Here is a 24694-nt window from a genome sequence, read left to right on the forward strand (position 1 = left end):
AGGAAACTTGGTTTCCAGCAATGCGGACCCCCGCCCTTCGTGGTTATCGGGGATACTATAAGAACCACGCTGCCTGTCAACGAGCGTCAGGTGGGGTTTGCCTCTTTGTTCACCACTCTGTCTGTAGCTCGCCAGTACCCCTTCTGACGCCTTTAGAGGCAGTCGCTGCCAGGGTTGAGCTCTCGCTGGCTATTACTGTTTGCTCTGTTTACATTCCTCCGGATGGGGAGCTCCCCCGACGTGTCTTGGCTGCGCTGCTGGCTCAACTCCCGCCACCTTTGCTGCTTCTGGGCGATTTCAATGCCCACAACCCTCTCTGGGGTGGGACTGTCTCCGATGACTGCGGTCGGGCCGTGGAGAATGTGTTGGCTCAGCTCGACCTTAGCCTCTTGAACACCGGTGCTCCCACGCATTTCAGTGTGGCCCATGGCTCGTTCTCGGCCATCGATCTCTCTATTTGCAGCCCTGGACTTGTACCATCCCTCCACTGGAGTGTGCATCCTGACCTGTGTGGTAGTGACCATTTTCCCATCTATTTGTCACTGCCCCAGGGTCATTCTTCTGGGCGCCTGCCCCGCTGGGCTCTCCACAGGGCTGACTGGCCGGCTTTTACTTCCGCTGCAACCATTGAGTCTCCCCCACAGGGTGACATTGACGAGGTGGTCCATGTTTTAACCACGTCCATCATATCAGCGGCCGAGGCTGCCATCCCCCGTTCTTCTGGCCTCCCTCGGAGGAAGGCTGTACCCTGGTGGTCGCCGGAGATTGCTGAGGCTATTCGCGACCGTCGGCGGGCTCTCCAGCGTCATAGGCGGCACCCGTCTCGAGAGACCCTCATCGCCTTTAAGAGGCTCCGTGCCTTGGCCCGTCGTCTTATTGCACGGCGTAAGCAGGAGTGCTGGGAGAGGTATGTCTCATCCTTGGGCTCCCATGTCTCCCCCTCGCTCGTGTGTCCTGGATCCGGCGGATTTATGGATACCAGACCCCTATGGGTGTCCCTGGGCTCTCCTTGGATGGCGCTGTCTGCACGGACGCTGCCACCATTGTTGAACGGCTTGCCGCACACTTTGCTAAGAGCTCTGCGACTGCATCTTATCCCCCCGCCTTTCGCTCTCTAAAGGAGCGAGCCGAGCGGACGCCGTTCTCATTCCACACGCATCGTTCTGCAAAATACAATGCTCCTTTCAGCGAGAGGGAGTTCCTCGCTGCCCTTGCCGATTGCCCTGAGACAGCACCAGGACCAGACTGCATCCACGCGCAGATGCTGAAGCATCTCTCCAGGGACTGCCAGAGACACATTCTCACGATATTTAATCGCATTTGGAGCGAAGGCGTGTTCCCGTCGCAATGGCGAGAGGGTGTTATTGTCCCCGTCTTGAAGCCCGGTGCGGACCCACTGGCGGTGGACAGCTATTGTCCCATTACCCTCACCAACGTTTTGTGCAAATTGCTCGAACATATGGTGGGGCGGCGTTTGTGTTGGGTCCTTGAGTCGCGCGGTCTCCTCGCTCCATCCCAGGGTGGCTTCCGTCGGGGCCGGTCTGCAGCGGACAATTTGGTGCAGCTGGGATCTGCTGTTCGTACGGCCTTTGCCCGACGTCAGCATCTCGTTGCTGTATTTTTTGATCTGCGGAAGGCGTATGACACCACATGGAGGCATCACATCCTTGCTACGTTACATGACTGGGGTCTTCGTGGTCAGCTCCCGGCTTTTCTTCAAACCTTTTTATTGTGCCGCTCTTTCCGGGTGCAAGTGGGTGCCACCTCTTGTTCATCTTATATACAGGAAAATGGGGTCCCGCAGGGCTCGGTGTTGAGCGTCTCCTTATTTCTCATGGCCATTAGTGGTCTGGCTGCAGCCGGGGGGTCGTCGGTGTCTCCTTCCTTGTATGACGACGACTTCTGCATCTCATTTAGCTCCACGACTAGGGGGGTCGCCGAACGCAGGCTGCAAGTCGCCATTCTCAAGGCAGCATCATGGGCTCTGACTCATGGTTTTCAGTTCTCTGCAGCCAAGACTCGAGTTATGCACTTCTGCAGGCGTCGGACGGTCCACCCTCATCCTGAACTTTACCTCGACGGCCACCTGCTTGGAGTGGTGGACACTTGCCGCTTCTTGGGACTCGTGTTTGATGCCCGGCTCACATGGGTTCCTCATATTACTCAGCTGAAGCACAAATGCTGGCGGCACCTCAACGCCCTCCGCTGCCTTAGCCACACGTCTTGGGGTGCAGATCGCTGCACGCTGCTGCGATTGTACAGAGCCCTTGTGCAGTCCCGGCTTGATTATGGGAGCCTGGCCTATGGGTCTGCATCAGCCTCAGTGTTGAAGTTGTTAGACCCCATACACCACTGTGGGGTTTGGCTTGCAACTGGCACTTTCCGTATGAGCCCCGTGGATAGTCTACTGGTGGAGGCCGGGGTTCCCCCGTTGCGGGTTCGCCGCCATCGACTGCTCGCCAACTATGCTGTCCACGTGCATTGCTCGCCTGGCCATCCCAATCATCGCCTGCTTTTCCCTGCCGTGGTCCTCCGTCTGCCCGAACGGCGACCTAGGTCTGGGCTTTCCATAGCTGTCCGCGCCCAGTCCCTGCTGTCGGAACTGGGCTCATTCCCTCTCCTGCCTCCCTTCCGGGTCCGTGCACCTACGCCTCCTTGGTGTTTGCCCCGGCCATCCGTCCGTCTGGACTTGGCACAGGGACCCAAGGCCTTGGTTCCGCCTGTGGCCCTCCGTCGCCGTTTTCTTGCGCTCCTCGCCTCATTTCCGGGCTGTGCGCCTGTCTACACTGATGGTTCCCTGGTTGATGGTCACACTGCCTACGCTTTTGCTCACGCTGCCCATGTTGAACAGCGCTCCTTGCCGGCTGGCTGCAGTATTTTTACTGCAGAGCTGGTGGCCGTATTGCGCGCTCTTGAGCATATGCGTTCCTGCTCAGGTACGTCCATCGTCATCTGCAGTGACTCCCTGAGCAGCCTCCAGGCCATCGACCGCTGCTATCCCTCTTCTCCTCTGGTGTCCTCTATTCGGCAGTCTGTTTCCACCATTACCCGCTCTGGTCATTCGGTGGTCTTTGTTTGGACGCCAGGTCATGTTGGCATCCCGGGGAACGAACGTGTTGACAGGCTGGCCAAAGGGGCGATCGACGCCCCAGCTTTGGAGATCGGCCTTACGGCTTGCGATCAGCAGCTGGTGTTGCGCCGTAAGGTGCCTGGGATGTGGTCTGTTGAGTGGCGTGGCATGACAGCCCCGAATAAACTGCGGGCTGTCAAGGAGACCACCGATGTGTGGCACTCCTCCCTGCGGGCCTCTCGCAGGGACTCTGTAATCCTGTGTCGGCTGCGCATCGGCCATACCTACCTGACGCACGGCCATCTTTTGCGTCAGGAGGATCCCCCCCTGTGTCGGTGTGGCTCCCGGCTGACGGTCGCCCACATTTTATTGGAGTGCCCCCGACTGCGCACCCTCCGGCAGTCTTTTCATCTCCCGGGCACTTTGCCTTTGATTTTATGTGACGATGCTTGCATGGCTGACAATGTTTTACATTTTATCCATGGTAGTCCTTTTTATGGTTCCATTTAGGGGGGGTCCTGCACCTTTCCGTTTCTGTGTCTTTTGTCCTCGCGTCTCTCCATATTTGTTGCTGTTTTGGTGTGACGTCGGATGGTTGACTCTTTCCCTGTCCTTTGTTGTCGTGGTCAGTCCACCAGTCTCCGGCCATCTTCTTTTCTTCTATTTCTTTCTGTCTGGTGTTCGTCTGTACTCTTCTTTTCTGTAGTGTTTGTTGCCTAATTTGTGTTCTTTAGCGCCTTGGGGGGGGGGGGGGGGGGGAATCTCCTTCCCCTTGGGGTTTTATCTGCTCCGCGACTTTGTCTCGCCTGTTTTTGGAATGGGGGACTGATGACCTTAGCTGTTTAGTTGCCCTTAAACATCCCAACAACCACCACCACAATAATGCGTTCACTATCCTGTTTGTAGTAGCTTACCCGCACTCCTATTTTTTTATTCATTATTAAACCTACTCCTGCATTACCCCTATTTGATTTTGTATTTATAACCCTGTTTTCCCCTGACCAAAAGTCTTGTTCCTCCTGCCACCGAACTTCACTAATTCCCACTATATCTAACTTTAACCTATCCATTTCCCTTTTTAAATTTTCTAACCTACCTGCCCAATTAAGGGATCTGACATTCCACGCTCCGATCCATAGAACGCCAGTTTTCTTTCTCCTGATAACGACGTCCTCCTGAGTAGTCCCCGCCCGGAGATCCGAATGGGGGACTATTTTACCTCCGGAATATTTTACCCAAGAGGACGCCATCATCATTTAACCGTACAGTAAAGCTGCATGCCTTCGGGAAAAATTACGGCTGTAGTTTCCCCTTGCTTTCAGCCGTTCGCAGTACCAGCACAGCAAGGCCGTTTTGGTTAGTGTTACAAGGCCAGATCAGTCAATCATCCAGACTGTTGCCCCTGCAACTACTGAAAAGGCTGCTGCCACTTTTCAGGAACCACACGTTTGTCTGGCCTCTCAACAGATAGCCCTCAGTTGTGGTTGCACCTACGGTACGGCTATCTGTATCGCTGAGGCACGCAAGCCTCCCCACCAACGGCAAGGTCCAAGGGTCATGGGGAGGGGGGGGGGGGCATAGGGTTAGATAAGGTACGTATTAATGATTACACTCTAGCTACTTACTCATGCAGAATTAATATGGAAAAAGTGAGAAATGGTTATATATACTAAGATGGAACACAAGTTCAGAAACATTGAGACAAGTAGAATTTTTATTGACCAACACAAAAATTTGCACTTGTGAATTAATACTGAAAAGTAGTTCACTTTTAATTGTGGCACCAATAAAAGAGCCCATGTAAGTACGAGGGTTGACTGAAAAGTAATGCCTCCACCTTCGTAACTCTTCAACAGTTGGCAGCATTGGTATGCGGCAGGTACTGGCTTGTTCTGTAGCCTGTTCTCTACAGCTCCAGTTGACGGGAAACCTTAGCCTTGAACAATTGAGTTGTTACAGTGTAAAGTACGGAACCCTGTGCAGACGGTCGGTCAATGTGATTTAAGTAATGTGCAGTCATTGAATTCTTGACAGCAGAATGTTCACCCCAAAGGAGATTCATCAGAGATTGAAAGCAGTTTATGGTGATTTTGTTGATGTGAGTACTGCCTGTCTTTATTCTCGTAATACGAGAGGAGTTCCTGGCAAATTTCATATCTGTGCGCTTTCATTTCAGGAGTCAGCATCCAGGGTACGCATCATGCACAGATCTTCTGATAGCCAAGCAAAGCAATAATGTGACCCACACGTTCTTGTGAAATGCCGATTGTGCTTGCAGTTTCTCTCTGATCAGGATGATCGTCATTATCACTCAGTCTGTCAACATTTTGCTTGTGAAACTTGGTGGTTGCTTTCACAGGACGTCCAACTCTTCGTTTGTTATGCGGGTCAGATGCTCCCATCTCAACATCTTTAAACTTATTCACCCAACAACACACAGGACTCACATCAGCACAATCACCATAAACTGCTTTCATTCTCTAATGAATCTCCTTTGGGGTGACACCTGCCGTCAAGAATTCAATGATGGCACATTGCTTTAAATCGCATTGATCGACCATCTGCGCAGGGTTCCGTACTTTACACTGTAACAACACTACCGTTCAGTGCTAAGGCTTCCCACCAACTGGAGCTGTAGAGAACAGGCTACGGAACAAGCCTGTATCTTCTGCATACCAATGCTGCCAGCTGTTGAAGAGTTACGAAGGTGGAGGCATTACTTTTCAGTCAACCCTCGTATAAAGGAAATGCAGTGAAATTACAGGAAAGAAGAGCTGAAATGGACGTACCATTTATTTACAATGAAAAATACAGTGGAAAATAAATTTATAGAATATGTTGAAAGTGACCCCCTGAAACATCAATACACAGCTGTGCACATCTAAATGCATTCAGATATACCCGGCATAAAGTTTACATATCGATGACAACAACTTCATAACTGATGTTGTCTTTCAGTATCTATATTGTGTGTGGATTTGTTCATAGACCTTGCTCTTCAAGTTTCCCTCAGAAAAAAATTGTGTTGCTAGAGCCAGTGAACTTGGATGCCATAAATGTTTGTTGACAGTTTGTTCCTCAGTGAAGACATCATGGACTCTTTCCAGGGATACTTTAGACATGTAGCATGTTGCCCCGTCTTGCTGGAAGAAGCAGTATTGTTTTTCATATTCATTGAGTTGAGCATGAAAGTATCAAAAATTTACGTGTATGCAACCATTTTGAGGGTTGCGTCAAAAAATATCATTCCAATGATGTGCATTCCTGTTACACCGCAACAAATGCCGATTTTTTTCATCATGGAGTGGTTGTTGACACATGGTGTTAGGGTTCGCCATTGCCCAGCACCTCATGTTCTCTGAATTCACATGACTGGAAAGATGAAACCACACTTTATCACTCATGATGTAATGGAAAGGATCTAACAAGCCATCATTGATGTTATTCTAAAACCACTCGCAGTAATCTTCACATTCCTGACTGTCATCCTCCCGTAATTGCTGCACAACTGTCACATGGTATGGCTTCAAATTAAGACTTTTCAATATCCGCTGGCAACTTCCCCTACTTAGATTTGCCTATTGGGCCAATTTATGTGAAGACTTCTTTGGGCTTTGAGTAATTCTTCAAGTGTCTGCAATAATGTCTGGTTTGCAATCTGAAAGAATCCTTTGTCATTTTAACTTTTGCACAGATCCATAGGTGTGCCAGTTTATATACAGACTCTGTGTTGCTCTCTTTGCTGGTGGTCCTCTGTCTGAATACTTGACCCTGAAAATTTCATGAATTTCCTTGATTGAACCTGTTTCCACATATGCTTCCACAATCTAAATTCTTTCTTCTATCAAGAAAGTCATTTTGCAGACCACAAAGAGAATCATCTAACTACACCGATGAATTAAACTGAAATGCTGGCAGAAGAATGCTAGCAAATGATTATTTCATAAAACTGTCTATTGTTGTAGCTGTTTACTCCGTTTTGTAAGTCCAAATATTGCATTCACATTCAAAGCGAGGTGGGCTATTTTTAACTGCGCCACCCTGTAGATCCGCATTGGGAAATTTTGAACTGTTTATGAGAATCTGGATTCCTTACTGTGCTGTCTAGCAGACTGTAGCAAGCAGCTGATAGTTTGTAGTGACTTTTTGATAGGAAAAATGATCTGGAAACATTATTTGGATCGTCATATTTGATCTCAGTAATTAACTTTCCAACAGGGCTGGATAAAGACAGTAGGACACTAACTAATAAGTGTTTTCTTTTGTGAAACTCAGAGTAAGAAAAGAACTGTTTACCCAGTAACAAATGTTCTCTCTAATCAAGATGCACAGCTAGGATAAGAAACATAGTACCTTACAGTATGGACATTATCAGTGGAAATCAGTTAAAATAATTAATGACTCCAGGACAGATATTTTAGAATAGTTTACAGGAGATGATATGGGATATAATTTATAATGAACCATATGCTGACGAAATTTAATCTGTCCCATGATAAATTTATACCGTCGTCCAGGGTTACTTTGGGCCAGTTTCTAATGTTTTCACTTTCATATTAATGAATAAAAAATGTAATAAATAGATTTTCAACATAAAAAATGAGTTTTAACTAATTAAGAAAGCATAAAGAAATAAACAGTGTCAACTTTTTTAAAACAAATTATCGTTTTAATTTTTTCACTACTTTTTAAATGTTGGAACAAAGTAACCCCTGCTCGGGCCTACTTTGGACCTCTCACTTATTTTAATGCAACTTGAATACAAATCACATGTTGGGCTATTGTAACCCCTTACACAATCAGGCTTTTGTAAGCCCTTACACAACCATCAAGTAACGAAATGTCAATGTTGTAGTTGTTGTTGTCTTCAGTCCTGAGACTGGTTTGATGCAGCTCTCCATGCTACTCTATCCTGTGCAAGCTTCTTCATCTCCCAGTACTTACTGCAACCTACATCCTTCTGAATCTGTATAGTGTATTCATCTCTTGGTCTTCTTCTACGATTTTTACCCACCACGCTGCCCTCCAATGCTAAATTTGTGATCCCTTGATGCCTCACAACATGTTCAACCAACCGGTCCCTTCTTCTTGTCAAGTTGTGCCACAAACTTCTCTTCTTCCCAATTCTATTCAATACCTCCTCATTAGTTATGTGATCTACCCATCTAATCTTCAGCATTCTTCTGTAGCACCACATTTCAAAAGCTTCTATTCTCTTCTTGTCCAAACTATTTATCGTCCATGTTTCACTTCCATACATGGCTGCACTCCATACAAATACTTTCAGAAATGACTTCCTGACACTTAAATCAATTCTCGATGTTAACAAATTTCTCTTCTTCAGAAACGCTTTCCTTGCCATTGCCAGTCTACATTTTATATCCTCTCTACTTCGACCATCATCAGTTATTTTGCTCCCCAAATAGCAAAACTCCTTTACTACTTTAAGTGTCTCATTTCCTAATCTAATTTCCTCAGCATCACCTGACTTAATTTGACTACATTCCATGATCCTCGTTTTGCTTTTGTTGATGTTCATCTTATATCCTCCTTTCAAGACACTGTCCATTCCGTTCAACTGCTCTTCCAACTCCTTTGCTGTCTCTGACAGAATTACAATGTCATCGGCAAACCTCAATGTTTTTATTTCTTCTCCATGGACATTAATACCTATTCCAAATTTTTCTTTTGTTTCCTTTACTGCTTGCTCAATATACAGATTGAATAACATCGGGGAGAGGCTACAACCCTGTCACACTCCCTTCCCGACCACTGCTTCCCTTTCATATCCCTCGACTCTTATAACTGCCATCTGGTTTCTGTACAAATTGTAAATAGCCTTTCGCTCCCTGTATTTTATCCCTGCCACCCTCAGAATTTGAAAGAGAGTATTCCAGTCATCATTGTCAAAAGCTTTCTCTAAGTCTACAAATGCTAGAAACATAGGTTTGCCTTTCCTTAATCTAGCTTCTAAGGTAAGTCGTAGGGTCAATAATGCCTCACGTGTTCCTATATTTCTACGGAATGCAAATTGATCTTCCCCGAGGTCAGCTTCTACTAGTTTTTCCATTCATCTGTAAAGAATTCGTGTTAGTATTTTGCAGCCGTGACTTATTAAACTGATAGTTCGGTAATTTTCACATCTGTCAACACCTGATTTCTTTGGGATTGGAATTATTATATTTTTCTTGAAGTCAGAGGGTATTTCGCCTGTCTCATACATTTTGCTCACCAGATGGTAGAGTTTTGTCAGGACTGGCTCTCCCAAGGCCGTCAGTAGTTCCAATGGAATGTTGTCTACTCCCGGGGCCTTGTTTCGACTCAGTTCTCTCAGTGCTCTGTCAAACTCTTCACGCAGTATTATATCTCTCATTTCATCTTCATCTACATCCTCTTCCATTTCCATAATATTGTCCTCAAGTACATCGCCCTTGTATAGACCCTCTATATACTCCTTCCACCTTTCTGCTTTCCCTTCTTTGCTTAGAACTGGGTTTCCATCTGAGCTCTTGATAGTCATACAAGTGGTTCTCTTTTCTCCAAAGGTCTGTTTAATTTTCCTGTAGGCAGTATCTATCTTACCCCTGGTGAGACAAGCCTCTACATCCTTAGATTTGTCCTCTAGCCATCCCTGCTTAGCCATTTTGCACTTCCTGTCGATCTCATTTTTGAGACGTTTGTATTCCTTTTTGCCTGCTTCATTTACTGCATTTTTATATTTTCTCCTTTGATCAATTAAGTTCAATATTTCTTCTGTTACCCAAGGATTTTTACTAGCCCTCGTCTTTTTACCTATTTGATTCTCTACTGCCTTCACTATTTCATCCCTCAAAGCTACCCATTCTTCGTCTACTGTATTTCTTTCCCCCATTCCTGGCTATTGTTTCCTTATGGTCTCCCTGGAACTCTGTACAACCTCTGGTTCTTTCAGTTTATCCAGGTCCCATCTCCTTAAATTCCTACCTTTTTGCAGTTACTTCAGTTTTAATCTACAGGTCATAACCAATAGATTGTGGTCAGAGTACACATCTGCCCCTGGAAATGTCATACAATTTGAAACCTGGTTCCTAAATCTCTGTCTTACCATTATATAATCTATCTGATACCTTTTAGTATCTCCAGGATTCTTCCATGTATACAACCTTCTTTAATGATTCTTGAACCAAGTGTTAGCTATGATTAAGTTATGCTCTGCACAAAATTCTACCAGGCGACTTCCTCTTTCATTTCTTAGCCCCAATCCATATTGACCTACTATGTTTCATTCTCTCCCTATTAAATTTTCGTCTCCCTTCACTACCTGAATAATTTCTTTTATCTCATCATACATTTCATCAATTTCTTCGTCATCTGCAGAGCTAGTTGGCATATAAACTTGTACTGCTGTAGTAGGCGTTGGCTTCGTGTCTATCTTGGCCACAATAATGCGTTCAGTATGCTGTTTGTAGTAGCTTACCCGTACTCCTATTTTTTTATTCATTATTAAACCTACTCCTGCATTACCCCTATTTGATTTTGTATTAATAACCCTGTATTCCCCTGACCAAAAGTCTTGTTCCTCCTGACACAGAACTTGAATGATTCCCACTATATCTAACTTTAACCTATCCATTTCCCTTTTTAAATTTTGTAACCTACCTGCCCGATTAAGGGATCTGACATTCCACGCTCCGATCTGTAGAACGCTAGTTTTCTTTCTCCTGAGAACGACGTCCTCTTGAGTAGTCCCCGCCCGGAGATCCGAATGGGGGACTATTTTACCTCCGGAATATTTTATCTGAATTTTATCTCTTCTGAAGAAGAGAAATTTGTTAACATCGAGTATAGATTTAAGCGTCAGGAAGTCGTTTCTGAAAGTATTTGTATGGAGTGTAGCCATGTATGGAAGTGAAACATGGAAGATAACCAGTTTGGACAAGAAGAGAATAGAAGCTTTCGAAATGTGGTGCTACAGAAGAATGCTGAAGATAAGTTGGGTAGATCACGTAACTAATGAGGAGGTATTGAATAGGATTTGGGAGAAGAGAAGTTTGTGGCACAACTTGACTAGAAGAAGGGATCGGTTGGTAGGAAATGTTTTGAGGCATCAAGGGATCACAAATTTAGCATTGGAGGGCACCGTGGAGGGTAAAAATCGTAGAGGGAGACCAAGAGATCAATACACTAAGCAGATTCAGAAGGATGTAGGTTGCAGTAGGTACTGGGAGATGAAGAAGCTTGCACAGGATAGAGTAGCATGGAGAGCTGCATCAAACCAGTCTCAGGACTGAAGACCACAACAACAACAACAACAACAACAACAACAATATTTTATCCAAGAGGACGCAATCATCGTTTAACCATACAGTAAAGCTGCATGCCCTCGGGAAAAATTACGGCTGTAGTTTCCCCTTGCTTTCAGCCGTTCGCAGTACCAGCACAGCAGGGCCGTTTTGGTTAGTGTTGCAAGGCCAGATCAGTGAATTATCCAGACTGTTGCCCCTGCAACTACTGAAAAGGCTGCTGCCCCTCTTCAGGAACCATACATTTGTCTGGCCTCTCAACAGATACCCCTCCGTTGTGGTTGCACCTACCATCTGTATCGCTGAGGCACGCAAGCCTCTCCACCAATGACAAGGTCCATGGTTCATGGACAAAGTATCAAAAAACAATTATTTACTCATTTAAATACCTATAAAGAAAATAAAATTTTAGATTTGGTTTTAAAAACATGAAAAACATTTATTTTTGTTTTTAATACTAATTTCTTATACCAACTCAAAATCAGCCATCTCAGGGACATTAAAGTGTCCTCGTTTCATGTGATTTTTTTCTTCATGTCAGTCCACTCGTGAACAAGAATATCCTTTTTGCTGGGCCACTTCCAGGACTTTTTGGTCTTGCTCATACAGTCTACTGTAGTGCTGAACTCTCCCCCATTATGCACTTTTGTTATCAAACCTGGCTAGTACTTTCCTTCATACATGACAATAACGAAGTCAACATCTTTCAGGTTATGATTTAATGATTCTAGGTCCAGTGCCAGTGGTGTTTCCTTGATAGGCTCGATGGTACCAACTTCTTCATAGAAATCTTCAGATTCACTTTCAGTTACAGAAAGGTGTGAGCCATCATCAGAAGCACTGTGATCATGAAGACTGTAAGAACTAGAGTTATCTCCCCCCAGGGGGTCCACAACTCTTTTGTGGATACATGCGTGGCGAGCACGGGGCCCCGAGCCATTGCAGCCTTCTTTCTCTCCCGGGCTGCATTTCCTTTCCCTTCCCCTCCTTTCCCCTCCATACCCCTTTCCCCTCGCCCTCTCCTCTCCCTCTATTGGTGTCCTTGCTTATGTTGGCCCCCGCTATCCTCCTGGTTCTGTTGGTTTTACACTCCGTCTTTTGTTGCGTAATCATCTCCTCCTTTTGGCATTCCTTGGTCCCCCTCTGGGGTTTGACCTCCATTCCAAAATTTCTCTTCCGTAGTGTGAGCCATTTGGGGAAGAGCACCTTACCTAGTGTCTCCGACGTGTGCCCTCCTAGTATATTCCACCTTCTCTTCTACGTCGTTGTCTGATGCTAGGGTGCATAGCCAGCACGGTAGCCAGCCCGTGTGGTGGGGTCGCTATGTACCCTTTTGGTTGAGCCCCCTGAACACACAGGGATCACACTTCTGATACCTGAGCTGTGACCTCCTCATGCATGCCTTGGAGTGGTTGCTCGTCATCCTGGAGCATCGGAACTCCCGGCAATGGCCGCCGTGCCAGACGGCCCTTGCTGTGGCTGGGTGGCGCCCGTGAGGAGAGCCCCTGATCGCAGTGGGTGGTATCAGGGCGGACGCTATGCAGATGAAACGCATAAGGGTCCAAACCTCTGGCTGCTCTTCTGCGGCCGTCTCTCTGCGTGGTACTGATTCCTCAAGTGCTGCTTCTCTTGCCCCTTCGGCCTTCCCTTCCGTGGCTACCCCCTGGGAGGAGGGTCAGGCCCGTCGTCTAGGGGCAAAGCCTTTCCCCCGTTATCTAGTTTGCACCAGGACTGATGGAGATACTTTCACCAGTGTCAAACCTTTATTCTTTGTGGAACACATTGAAGACAAGTTCGGCGAAGTGGACTCCCTGAGCAAGATGCGGTCGGGTTCGTTACTGATAAAAACTGCTTCGGCTGCCCAATCTGCGGCCCTTCGTGCCTGTACCCATCTTGGCACAATTCCCGTGTCCATTACCCCTCACCAGTCTCTAAATATTGTACAAGGTGTGATTTTTCACAGAGACCTCATCCTTCAAACTGATGAGGAACTTCGGGACAATCTCGGACGGCGGGGTGTTCACTTTGTTCGGCGTGTTCAGAAGGGTCCTAAAGATAATCGTATTGATACTGGTGCCTTTATCCTGGCCTTTGAAGGGGATACCCTTCCTGAGAAAGTTAAGATTATGGTCTATCGCTGTGATGTGAAGCCGTACATCCCACCTCCTATGCGGTGTTTTAAGTGCTTGCGTTTTGGCCACATGTCTTCTCGCTGTACCCAGGACCCTCTCTGTGGTGACTGTGGACGTCCACTCCATGAGGGGAGTCCCTGTGTTCCCCCTCCTGTATGTGTAAATTGTCATGGTAGTCATTCTCCACGTTCAGCAGATTGCCCAGTCTATAAGAAAGAAAAAAAGATACAGGAGTATAAGTCTCTTGATCGTTTAAGCTACACAGAGGCCCGTAAGAAATATGCACGATTGCACCCTGTGTCCATGACATCTAGTTACGCCTTGGTTACATCTTCATCCCTTCCTCCCCCTTCCTTACCCCCGTCCCGGACCCCTCTCCTTCCCCCCTCCCCTGCGGCTCCCACACCTTCTCCTCTGGGCGCCGCTCCCCCTCCCCAGCTGGAGAAGTGTCCCACTCCTTCGGCGTCTGCCGGTCAAGGGCGCCTCTCCCGGGATGCCCCTTCCCGGCACCTTCCAGGTCAAAGGTCTGCTGCAGCGCGGCGACCGCGAGAGCCGCGGTCTATCGGCCCCCAGGTTGCCCGGTCTCTTTCTGTTCCTGATCTTGCTGCAGCTGGCTCCATTATGCCACACAGCCCTCCTCGATCTCAGCCTGAAAAGAAGAAGAAACATAAGTCTCGGGACAAAGAGCCTCTGATGTCACCGGAGGTCCCTTCCCCGGCTTCACAACCGGATTCTGACCTGTCGTTTATGGATGTCGCCCCCTCCTTGTCGGTGACGGGTGGGGACCCGGCGGTATGACTGGATTTAGCGTGTTCAGCCCTCATTTAAACCATCGTTCTGTGGTTCTCCAATGGAATTGTAATGGCTACTATCGTCACCTTCCGGAATTGAAATCCCTTCTTTCGTCCTACTCAGCAGCTTGTGTGGTTCTCCAGGAATCTCATTTTACTGATGCTCACTCACCGACCCTCCGTGGGTTCCGTGTTTTCTGTCGAAATCGGGTCGGACCCTTGCGGGCTTCTGGTGGCGTTTGTACGTTGGTCCGTACAGACATTGCTAGTACGTGGATTCCTCTCCAAACTACATTGGAAGCAGTTGCTGTTAGGGTCCACTTAGACTCTGCAGTCACAGTATGCAATCTTTATCTCCCTCCTGACAGGACTCTTACACCTGCTGCCTTAACCACCCTTCTTCAGCAACTTCCTCCTCCCTTCCTCCTCCTTGGGGATTTTAATGCTCATCATCCTTTGTGGGGCAGTGCCTTTCCATCTAGACGAGGTCTTCTTATCGACCAATTTATTGCAGACCACGACCTGTGCCTTCTTAATGATGGCTCCCCTACTCATTTCAGTGCTGGTCATGGTACCTTTTCTGCCATTGATCTTTCTCTTTCTTCTCCCTCTCTCCTCCCTTCATTACACTGGTCGCCACACGACGACCTTTGTGATAGTGACCATTTCCCGTTGATTATCACGCTCCCTTCCCGCTCCCCGATGGAGAGGTTACCTCGTTGGTCTTTCCACCGTGCCGATTGGCCTCTATATACTGCACAGGTCGAGTTTTCTCCCTCTTTGTCGGGTTGTATTGATGACGTCCTACGTGACGTGTCTGACGCGATTGTTCGCGCTGCTAACCTTGCTGTCCCGCGCTCATCTGGACAATTTCGTCGTCGGCAAGTCCCGTGGTGGAGTACGGCCATTGCCATTGCCATCCGTGATCGCCGTCGAGCTTTGCAACACTTTAAGAGGCACCCATCTGTAGCCAGCCTTTCTACCTTTAAGCGCCTTCGCGCTAAAGCCCGTTATTTAATCAAACAGAGCAAGCGGATATGTTGGGAACGATTCGTTTCTTCCCTTGGTTCCACTGTCCCTCTGTCACGGGTATGGGCTACACTTCGCTCTCTCCAAGGTTGCCATCGGCAGTCCACCCTCCCAGGCCTTCACCTCCCAGATGGCATTTGTACGGACCCATTAGTTCTCGCAGAACATCTTGCGACCCATTTTGCAGTGGCATCAGCGTCGGCCTCCTATCCAGCTGCTTTCCTTCATCAAAAACAGCAGGCTGAAGCTGTCACCTTATGTTTCACCACTTGTGAGTCAGAATCTTACAACGAACCTTTCACTGAATGGGAATTTCTTTCTGCTCTATCTGCTTCTCATGATATGGCTCCTGGCCCAGATTCCATTCATAACCAGCTGCTTCAACATCTCAGTGCTCCACAACGGCACCATCTTCTTCGGGTGTTTAACCGTATCTGGCTCCAGGGTGACTTCCCTTCTCAGTGGAGGGATAGCATTGTGGTTCCTGTCCTTAAGCCTGGTCAGAACCCCCTATCTGTTGACAGCTATCGGCCAATTAGTTTGACCAATGTTGGTTGTAAGTTACTTGAACGGCTGGTAGCCCGTCGGCTCACTTGGGTCCTCGAATCTCGGGATCTATTGTCCCCTTACCAGTGTGGCTTTCGAGAGGGACGATCTCCAATCGATCATTTGCTTCGCTTGGAATCCGCAGTTCGGCAGGCTTTCTCCCAGCGCCGCCATTTGGTTGCAGTGTTTTTTGACCTTCGCAAGGCCTATGACACGGCCTGGCGCCATCACATCTTACTAACCCTTCATCAGTGGGGTCTTCGGGGCCCCCTCCCGATTTTTATCCGCCAGTTCCTGATCCATCGGTCATTCAGAGTTCGACTTGGTACTGCTTTTAGTTCTCCACGGACCCAGGAGACGGGCATCCCACAGGGTTCTGTCTTGAGTGTCCTTCTTTTCCTCATTGCTATCGATGGACTTGTGGCCTCTGTCGGTCCCTTGGTCGCCCCTGCCCTGTATGTGGATGATTTCTGCATTTGGGTTAGTTCCTCCTCGATGCCATCTGCAGAACGGCAGCTCCAGGTGGCTATACGGCGTGCCTCTGCATGGACCCTCTCCCACGGGTTTCAATTCTCTCCTTTAAAATCGCGGGTGGTCCACTTCTGTCGCCGTACTACGGTCCACCCTGATCCAGAGCTCTATCTCGCTGCACAAAGATTGCCTGTGGTTCCACAGTTTCGTTTCCTAGGTCTTCTTTTCGACAACAAGCTCACTTGGCTGCCCCATATCAGACTCCTGAAGGTAGGATGTTTCCGTAAACTCAATGTCCTTCGCTTCCTCGCCCACTCCTCCTGGGGTGCGGACCGTTCCCTCCTCCTCCGTCTTTATCGTGCTCTAGTTCTGTCACGTTTGGACTATGGTTGTCAAGTTTATGGTTCAGCTGCTCCTTCCACGCTGCACGTGCTGGATCCAGTCCACCATCGTGGTATCCGTTTGGCCACCGGTGCCTTCCCTACTAGCCCTGTTGATAGTCTCCTGGTTGAAGCTGCGATCCCCCCCCTTTCTGTTCGGCGGTCCCAGCTTCTGGTGTCTTATGCCCTTACTATCCGTTCTTCTCCCGCTCATCCTTCCTATTCTATCCTATTCCCAGACCATGGACGTCGCCCACCTGACTCCCGCCCTCGGGCGGGTTTACCGGTTGGGCTGCGCCTTGCGTCTCTTACCCGTGATTTTCGGCTTCCTTCTTTGTCCTGTCTTCCTCGCTCCCTCCCCTCCACCCCTCCTTGGTTAGTTCCTCGGCCTCGAATTCGGATGGATCTCCACCGCGGTCCGAAAGATTCCATCCCCCCGGTGGTGTTCCGTTCCTTTTTCCGCCAAATTTTATGGGAGTTTCGGGATGCTGTTGTTTTTTACACTGATGGCTCTAAATCTGCTGATCATGTTGGGTATGCCTTCACGTCCTTTGTTGGAACGGAAAATCATCTACTGCCACCCTCATGTGGGGTGTTTACTGCGGAATTGATGGCAATTTCCCGGGCCCTTACCTTTATTAAACAATCCCAACACAACCGCGTTTTGTTATGTACGGACTCGATGAGTGGCCTTCTTGCTATTGACCGGTGTTTTTCGCGCCATCCCTTGGTCTCTGCCATCCATGACCATCTCGCTGATCTTCACCGTGCTGCTTGTTCCATTGACTTCCTATGGGTCCCGGGCCATGTGGGTATCCCGGGTAATGAGCTCGCTGATCGTTTGGCTGGGGGAGCAGTTACTTACCCCCCGTTTTCTGTAACCCCTCCTGCAGCGGATTTACGGCTTCACATCAAATCCCACTTTGCACAGTCATGGGCCAATTCTTGGGAGGCTACTCCACTGTCTAATAAACTTCGTGCCATTAAGGTGAATACAGGCCCATGGCGTTCTTCCTTTAGCCTCTCCCGCAAGGACTCGACCACGCTGTGTCGTCTCCGCATTGGCCATACCAGGCTGACCCATGGTTTCCTTTTGCGTGATGAGCCACCCCCGCTATGTGGTTGTGGAGCCTTCCAGTCAGTGGCCCACATTTTGGTTGAATGCCCCCTTCTTTTGGCTCTGCGTGCTAAGTACAGACTCCCCCACACTTTACCTTTGATGTTGGCTGACGATTCCTGGATGGTCTCTCTGGTTCTAGGTTTCCTCCGGGAGAGTGGTTTTTATTCTCAGTTTTAAAGTTTTTGATCTCCCTCTGGTGTTGGGGCAGGGCGGTGAGTGTTTGGGTGTCTCCCACTGTAGGCAGTGTTGAGAGATTCCCGATTCACCTCCCTGACCGGAATCTTCTTTTCTTTCCCTTTTACTCTGTTTTTACCCCTTCTTTTTAAGGCTTGGTTAGTTTTTCTATTCCCATACGTACTTCCTGCATTATAGCAGTTGTACCTTTTAAGTCACAGGTGGTCTTGCCTATGCTGTTTCAGCATAGTGTTGGGTTCGTTCTCTTGCCAACTTCCCTCATTTGTTTTTACTAATGACAACGTGACTGCCCTTTTACGTTTCCCCTTTATCCGTTTTATTTTTCTGACTATACTGAGATGTCCCGTTAGCGGAATGGAGTCTATTTGAAATAAGGGACTGATGACCTTGCTGTTTGGTCCCTTTAACCTCAAACAACCAACCAACCAACCAACTAGAGTTATCTGATTCACTTGCTGGTTCTTGTTTTCAACGTCGGGCCCCTTTTTTCAGCTTAGGTGTAGAAGTTGGTGCACCTTCAAAGTCCATTTCATTTTCACTCAACTCATCGAACAATTTGAACAAGAACTTTTTCCAGCTGGAACATCCAACTTCTTATGTTTCTCAGTTGGCCTAGTACTTTTTGTCACATCCTTCCTTTTTTCTGCAAGTGTTGCATGAAACTTTCTCCAATTAGACATTTCATAGTTCTGTTGAAGTTACCACATTGAGGCAAGCACTCCAGTCAAAAGGTATCATACCTGTTTTTTTTAAAACCACGTATCATATTTTCCTTCTTTTCTACGTACAATCAACTAACCAGCTGTTTTAGCAGTTTAGGAAATTAGTCCTTGGGCAAGCCTGTCATTGACTTGTTTTTTTCCTTCCACGATGTCAATATCTTACTTCTTTTTCATAGGGCCATAGTAGGTGATGTCCAATGGTTGGGTGATATGTGTCAAGTTGGATGGCAAACACACAAACTTTACATTGTTATCCTCACAAGCGAAGTTGATATGGAAACTTAACTTGTCCCCAATCACAACCTTGACACCAGGTAGCTTTTTCAACCGAGGAAGTAAGGTAATTAAGAAAGCATAAAGAAGTAAACTGTCAACATTTTTAAAAGAAATTATCGTTTAAATTTTTTCACTATTTTTTAAATGTTGGAACAAAGCAACCCCTGCTCGGGTCTACTTTGGACCACTCACTTATTTTAATGCAAATTGAATACAAATCACATGTTGGGCTATTGTAACCCCTTACACAACCAGGCTGTTGTAAGCCCTTACGCAACCATCAGGTAATGAAACGACAATACAAAGTATCGAAAAAACAATTATTTAATGTCCCCAAATCAAACCACCCACTCTTTGTTCTGTTGTACCTGCATCCTGCAGGACCACCTTCAGTCCATGTTGACCATAAATGCTCAGACTTATACACCATGTAGGGTGGTTACATCTCTCCACAGCCACTTCCACAAACCATTAAAGAAATACAAGACTTTGTTGACTCCATTATGTGTTCAACGTTTTTCTGCCCCCTTTTACAATATGATCTTGCTTGCTCCAGGGTCATCTTGCAGGTTCAGATGTTTTTAAAACTCTTTACTGTATGCCCCTGTTTGTCAATATAGTATTTTATGGAGTATCTTAGATCAAGATCAGTGATAGGAAATCCAAATGTAGCTAATGAGCTTCAAAGGCTTGTTCTTCTTCTTGATTTAAAACTGTAGGATGGCCATGTTTTTTTTGTACGTAGGCCTGCCAGTACCAGTAAACCATAGGTTTTAAGCTTATTTATTACTGTGCTTCTAGGTTCATAGTAATACTGACTTGTGTCCTTACTCCAAGCTTCCATGATCATAGCATTATAATCAGTGTACTTTCTTGAATCTGGCTTTCTCTTGTAGATTCTCGTCATTCTGTGAGCAGAAACTGGAACAAAAACAACCAAAATAATATTGCACAACAGTAATGTATACAACAATGTCAGTAAAAATATTTTTGTTTCAGTTTGGAAGTAAAAAACATATTTGTAAATTGATTGGGCTACTTTAGTCCAAATTAGGCCTGGTACAAAGTAGCCCCAAAAAACTAGCTTTTAGGTGAAATTTTCAAAAAGTTGAACATGTACTGTTTAAAAAAAGAATAAGGAAAAACATGTATCACACATTGGTAAAAGAATACGAAAGATGATATTTTGACACTTACCTTATTTTCATCTTGTTACTGAATTCTTCCATGATGAAAAGTTTGGAGGTAAACAAATCATACATCATAACAAAGATTTACGAGAACTCCAGTGTTGCCAAAGGTAAAAATTTTAAATTACTCAAAACTACTAAAATACTCTCAAGCAGGGTATAAAATATATTTTAATCCCAAAAATACCAATATATCTTGTTTTGTTTCTTCAGCATAAAAATTTAAATCTTTTTGTGTGTGTGTGTGTGTGTGTGTGTGTGTGTGTGTGTGTGTGTGTGTGTGTGTGTGTGTTGGACCAAAGTAACCCCAGTCGACATTACCATTATCTGCAAATAGCTTTCCGAATAAGCTAATCAGAATGGACACTAAACGGCCATTTAAAAAACTGTGGCTCACTAGAGGCATTAAAAGTATCTTGGAAAGGAAAAGGGATGTGTAAGTTTTGGCAAGAACAAGTAGGGATCCTGCAGTAGTTGCACTCTACAAAAACTACTCAAAATTACTAAGAAAGGTTATTTAAAATCAAGGTACATGTACATGTCAGAAATCAGTAAATGTGACACCAGACATAAGAGTATATGGAATGTAGTGAAATGAGAGACAGGACTACCATCCACAGAACAACACATCATCACTACTGAACTGAATGGAAGGGTTATAAATGACAATTCACAGGTAGCAAATGTATTTAATAATCATTTGTTAAATGTAGTAGAAAGCATAGAGAGAAATATTTCAAGAGAACAGTCACAGCAGATGTTTTGAAAAGTAGCTTCCATAAAATCCAACCAAATGAATATATCACCAACTTCTGCTTCTGAAGTTAAGAAAATTATACTTTCTCTCAAAAATAAAAGCCCATCTGGTTTTGATGATGTTTCCAATAGAGTACTAAAGATTTGTTCCCATATAATAAGCCCAGTCTTATCTGAAATATGTAATGCATTATTAACTCAGTCTTTTTCCAGAGAGACTGAAATATACTGTTGTCAAACCCCATTTTAAGAAATTTGATAAAAGAGGTGCCAATAACTACTGCCCTGTTTCACTGCTGACATCATTTTCCAAAATTTTTAAGAATGTGATGTATCCTGGATCAGTAGCTCACATTAGCAACAGTAATATCCTCAGCAAAGCACAGTTAGGGTTTCAGAAGGGTTGCTCTACTGACAGTGCCATTTACATGATCACTCGCCAGATTTTAGTTTTCTCCAGAGCAACATATAGAAACACGCGCCTGTCAGCTTAAACTGAAGGAGGGCACTCTTATAATTGTAACAGTATATAGGCCCCCTTCTGGAAACTTTCATTTTTTCTTGGAAAACTTGGATGCCTTGTTGTGCTATCTGTCACACAGGGGAAAGCAAATTATTATTTGTGGGGGCTTCAATGTTGATTCACTGAAAGAGTGTAATAGGAAGAATGACCTCGAAGTCTTGCTTGGTTCTTTCAGTTTGACATCTGTCATTAATTTTCCTACTTGGGTAGTAAAGGACAGCAGCACATTGATAGATAACACTTTTATACACCAAGATAAGTTTAATAACATAAATTCTTGTCCTTTTGAGAATGGCCTTTCTGATCATGGTGCTCAGCTAGTTACAGTATATGACATAGCTCCATTCAGTAATTCAAAACTACCCACCAAAGTTGTGCGTTCAGTTAATGACTCAACAATTAGAAATTTCAGGGAAAATCTTCAGCAGTTAGATTGGGATGAGATGTACAAGGAACCCGATGCTAATTTAAAATATAACTTATTTCATGATACGCTTGTAAGAGAATTTGAAAACTGTTTCCCCAAGAAAGTAGTTAAATCTAATTGTAAGAAACCATGCAAAAAACCTTGGCTCACTAAAGGAATAAAAGTGTAACCACAAAAGGGAACTGTATCTAACAACAAGAAAGAGTAATGACCCAGAAACAGCCAAATATTATAAAAACTACTGTGCTACATTAAGAAAGGTTATTAAAAAGTCCAGAAGCATGTGCATCATGTCTGAGATTAATACCTCTGATAACAAAATCAAAACAATTTGGAATATTATTGCAAGGGAGAGAGGGCAACCAAGAGTACAGGATGACGGCACTATCATCAAAATGAATGGAAACTTGACAAACAACAAGCTGGAAGTTGAAAAAGAAGAAGCAAGGCAGTTAATGGAAGAGGCCTTACCCACACAATTTGATACAATTGAAATTCCACCCACCTCTCCTTCTGAAATTCGGAAGATAATAAACTCTCTCAAGACTAAAAGCTCACATGGAATTGATGGCATTTCCAGAAGGATAATGAAAGCTTGTTCCCAAGAGATAAGTGGGATTCTTAGCTACATACGTGATAGCTCTCTGAAGCAGGGTATTTTCCCAGATAGAATGAAGTATGCCATTGTCAAACCACTGCATAAAAAAGGGAATATGTCTGATGTCAATAACTACTGCGCAATCTCTCTTCTGACTGCCTTATCCAAAATTCTTGAAAAAGTAATGTATAATAGAGTAGCTTCACACCTTTGTAAAAATAAAGTTTTAACAAAATGTCAATTTGGTTTCCAGAAAGGTTTTTCAACGGAAAATGCTATATATACTTTCACTCATGAAATATTAAATGCTCTGAGTAACCGGAAGTCACTCATTGGGATTTTTTGTGGTCTCTCAAAGGCTTTTGATTGTGTAAATCATGGAATACTTCTAGATAAGCTCAAGTACTGTGGGATGAATGGGACAGTGCGCAAATGGTTTAAATCGTACCTAACTGGAAGAGTGCAGAAAGTTGAAATAAGCAGTTCACATAATATGCAAAAAACTGGTGATTTCTCAAATTGGAGAACAATCGAGAATGGGGTGCCGCAAGGTTCGGTCTTGGGTCCTCTGCTGTTCTTAATATATATTAATGACTTGCCATTCTATATTCACAAAGATACAAAGCTGGTACTTTTTGCTGATGATACAAGTATAGCTATCACACTCAACAGACAAGAATTAACTGGTGAAATTGCAAACAATGTTTTTCAGAAAATCATTAAATGATTCTCTGCAAATGGGCTCTCATTAAACTTTTACAAAACACAGTTTATAACTCCATTCTTACAAATAGTTGTTACACAAGCATAGAAGGCAAGTGATGAGAGAGAGAGAGAGAGAGAGAGAGAGAGAGAGAGAGAGAGACATTTATGATATCTTTTTTACACATATAAGCAATAGACCTACAGTCTTTGTGCCAATGTTTCACTTGTAGCATGTGAAAAAGAAAAAAAGTTTCATTTACATCTTTTGATGGCATTAGCTGAAATAGAGTAACATGATGGATTGCTGTAAGGTAAGGCTTCTTTCAAATTTAGTTATGTAAAATTAACAAATTGTCTATTCTATTTTCAGAAATGTTGCTCTATACCTTGAATTATGTGCATTCTATGATATACAGTGTGAGTCACATAATATGTAATACTGCTTTTATTTTGTGAATGGTTCCAGGTATTGATACGAGGTTTTTGGCGAATGACAGTACACTGAGAGGCATGTACTTTTATATGTGATACAGTGCCTTAACTCTTGTATTGATCAAGATATTGAAATAAGTATGATTTTTTAAAAATAGAATGTTATACTTTTTATAGTGACATCCGAAAGTGCTTCAAAAGATGAGTGCAGTTATATAGTGCTTGTTAACGCTGAGGTTGAAACTTTTTGCAAAAGAATCCAAGAAACGTTCTAAAATTGGAAAGCAATGTGGCCAGAGTCAGCTGTTGTGATGTAAATACTGCCAAGCAGATATGTCATGCAAGGCTCTGTTGTTATATGCAGCATGACAGGTCAATGCCAATCTCATTTCCTATATGAAGTAGATAAAGGGTAAGTCATGATTTTTGTATGTGGAACTACGGCATATGCTATTTTGTAGAAATGTCGGTCACTCATTCTCCATAATAATAAACACTTCTGTTCAATGGGAAAGGGAAACTACTATATTAACTTCAGTAGATTATTATTATTATTATTTTGGGGGCGGGGGGGGGGGGGGGGGGGGGGGGGGAAGCAGGAAAGAAAGAAAGAATGGTTTCTGTCTGGTCTTTATCTGCAGACACCAGAACACTTCTGAAAGTAAACCAACTGCTGTCAGACAAATGTGTCTGCAGATATTACATGAAATTATAATTGAATGGAATATGCTTTAAATAAACTAAACAGTTTATTGAGAATGAGTGAGAGTACATCACCAACAAAATAAGTACATTTTTTAACTAAACATAGTGTTACACTTTACTTAAGTATGTGCTCAAATTGTTTACCATTGACTGCAGTGCACATTTGCAATCACTTTCAAAAGATAGGTGAACAGACGAAAAACATTGGATGATAGGCCAGTGCATGCTGAGGCAATTTGATGGCACATATTGTCTGGTGTAGTTGGAGCTTCATGATAAACTACATTTTTCAGTGCTCCACATAGAAAAAAATCAAGAAGAGTCAAATAAAAAGACCTTGCCAG

The 24694-nt window shown here is 44.9% G+C and overlaps 1 protein-coding gene across 6 annotated transcripts in view; it reads left to right on the forward strand.

Annotated features, from left to right (window-relative positions):
- LOC124616740 (UPF0415 protein C7orf25 homolog) overlaps positions 1-24694 on the forward strand; it is a 185255-nt gene that overhangs the window by 49441 nt on the left and 111120 nt on the right. For 2 of the 6 annotated variants that reach the window (XM_047145106.1, XM_047145109.1), the window contains exon 2: positions 23680-23779. The exons of 2 other annotated variants lie outside the window; for them this stretch is intronic. The gene's annotated coding sequence lies outside the window, so the exon portion shown is untranslated. Of the gene's footprint in view, positions 1-5243; positions 5458-23679; positions 23780-23822; positions 24058-24694 lie in introns of those variants that run through there. 2 more of the 6 variants (XM_047145108.1, XM_047145105.1) reach the window with 2 other exon arrangements.

This window comes from Schistocerca americana, chromosome 5 (assembly GCF_021461395.2).
Source record: "Schistocerca americana isolate TAMUIC-IGC-003095 chromosome 5, iqSchAmer2.1, whole genome shotgun sequence".
Classification (NCBI taxonomy): Eukaryota; Metazoa; Arthropoda; class Insecta; order Orthoptera; family Acrididae; genus Schistocerca; species Schistocerca americana.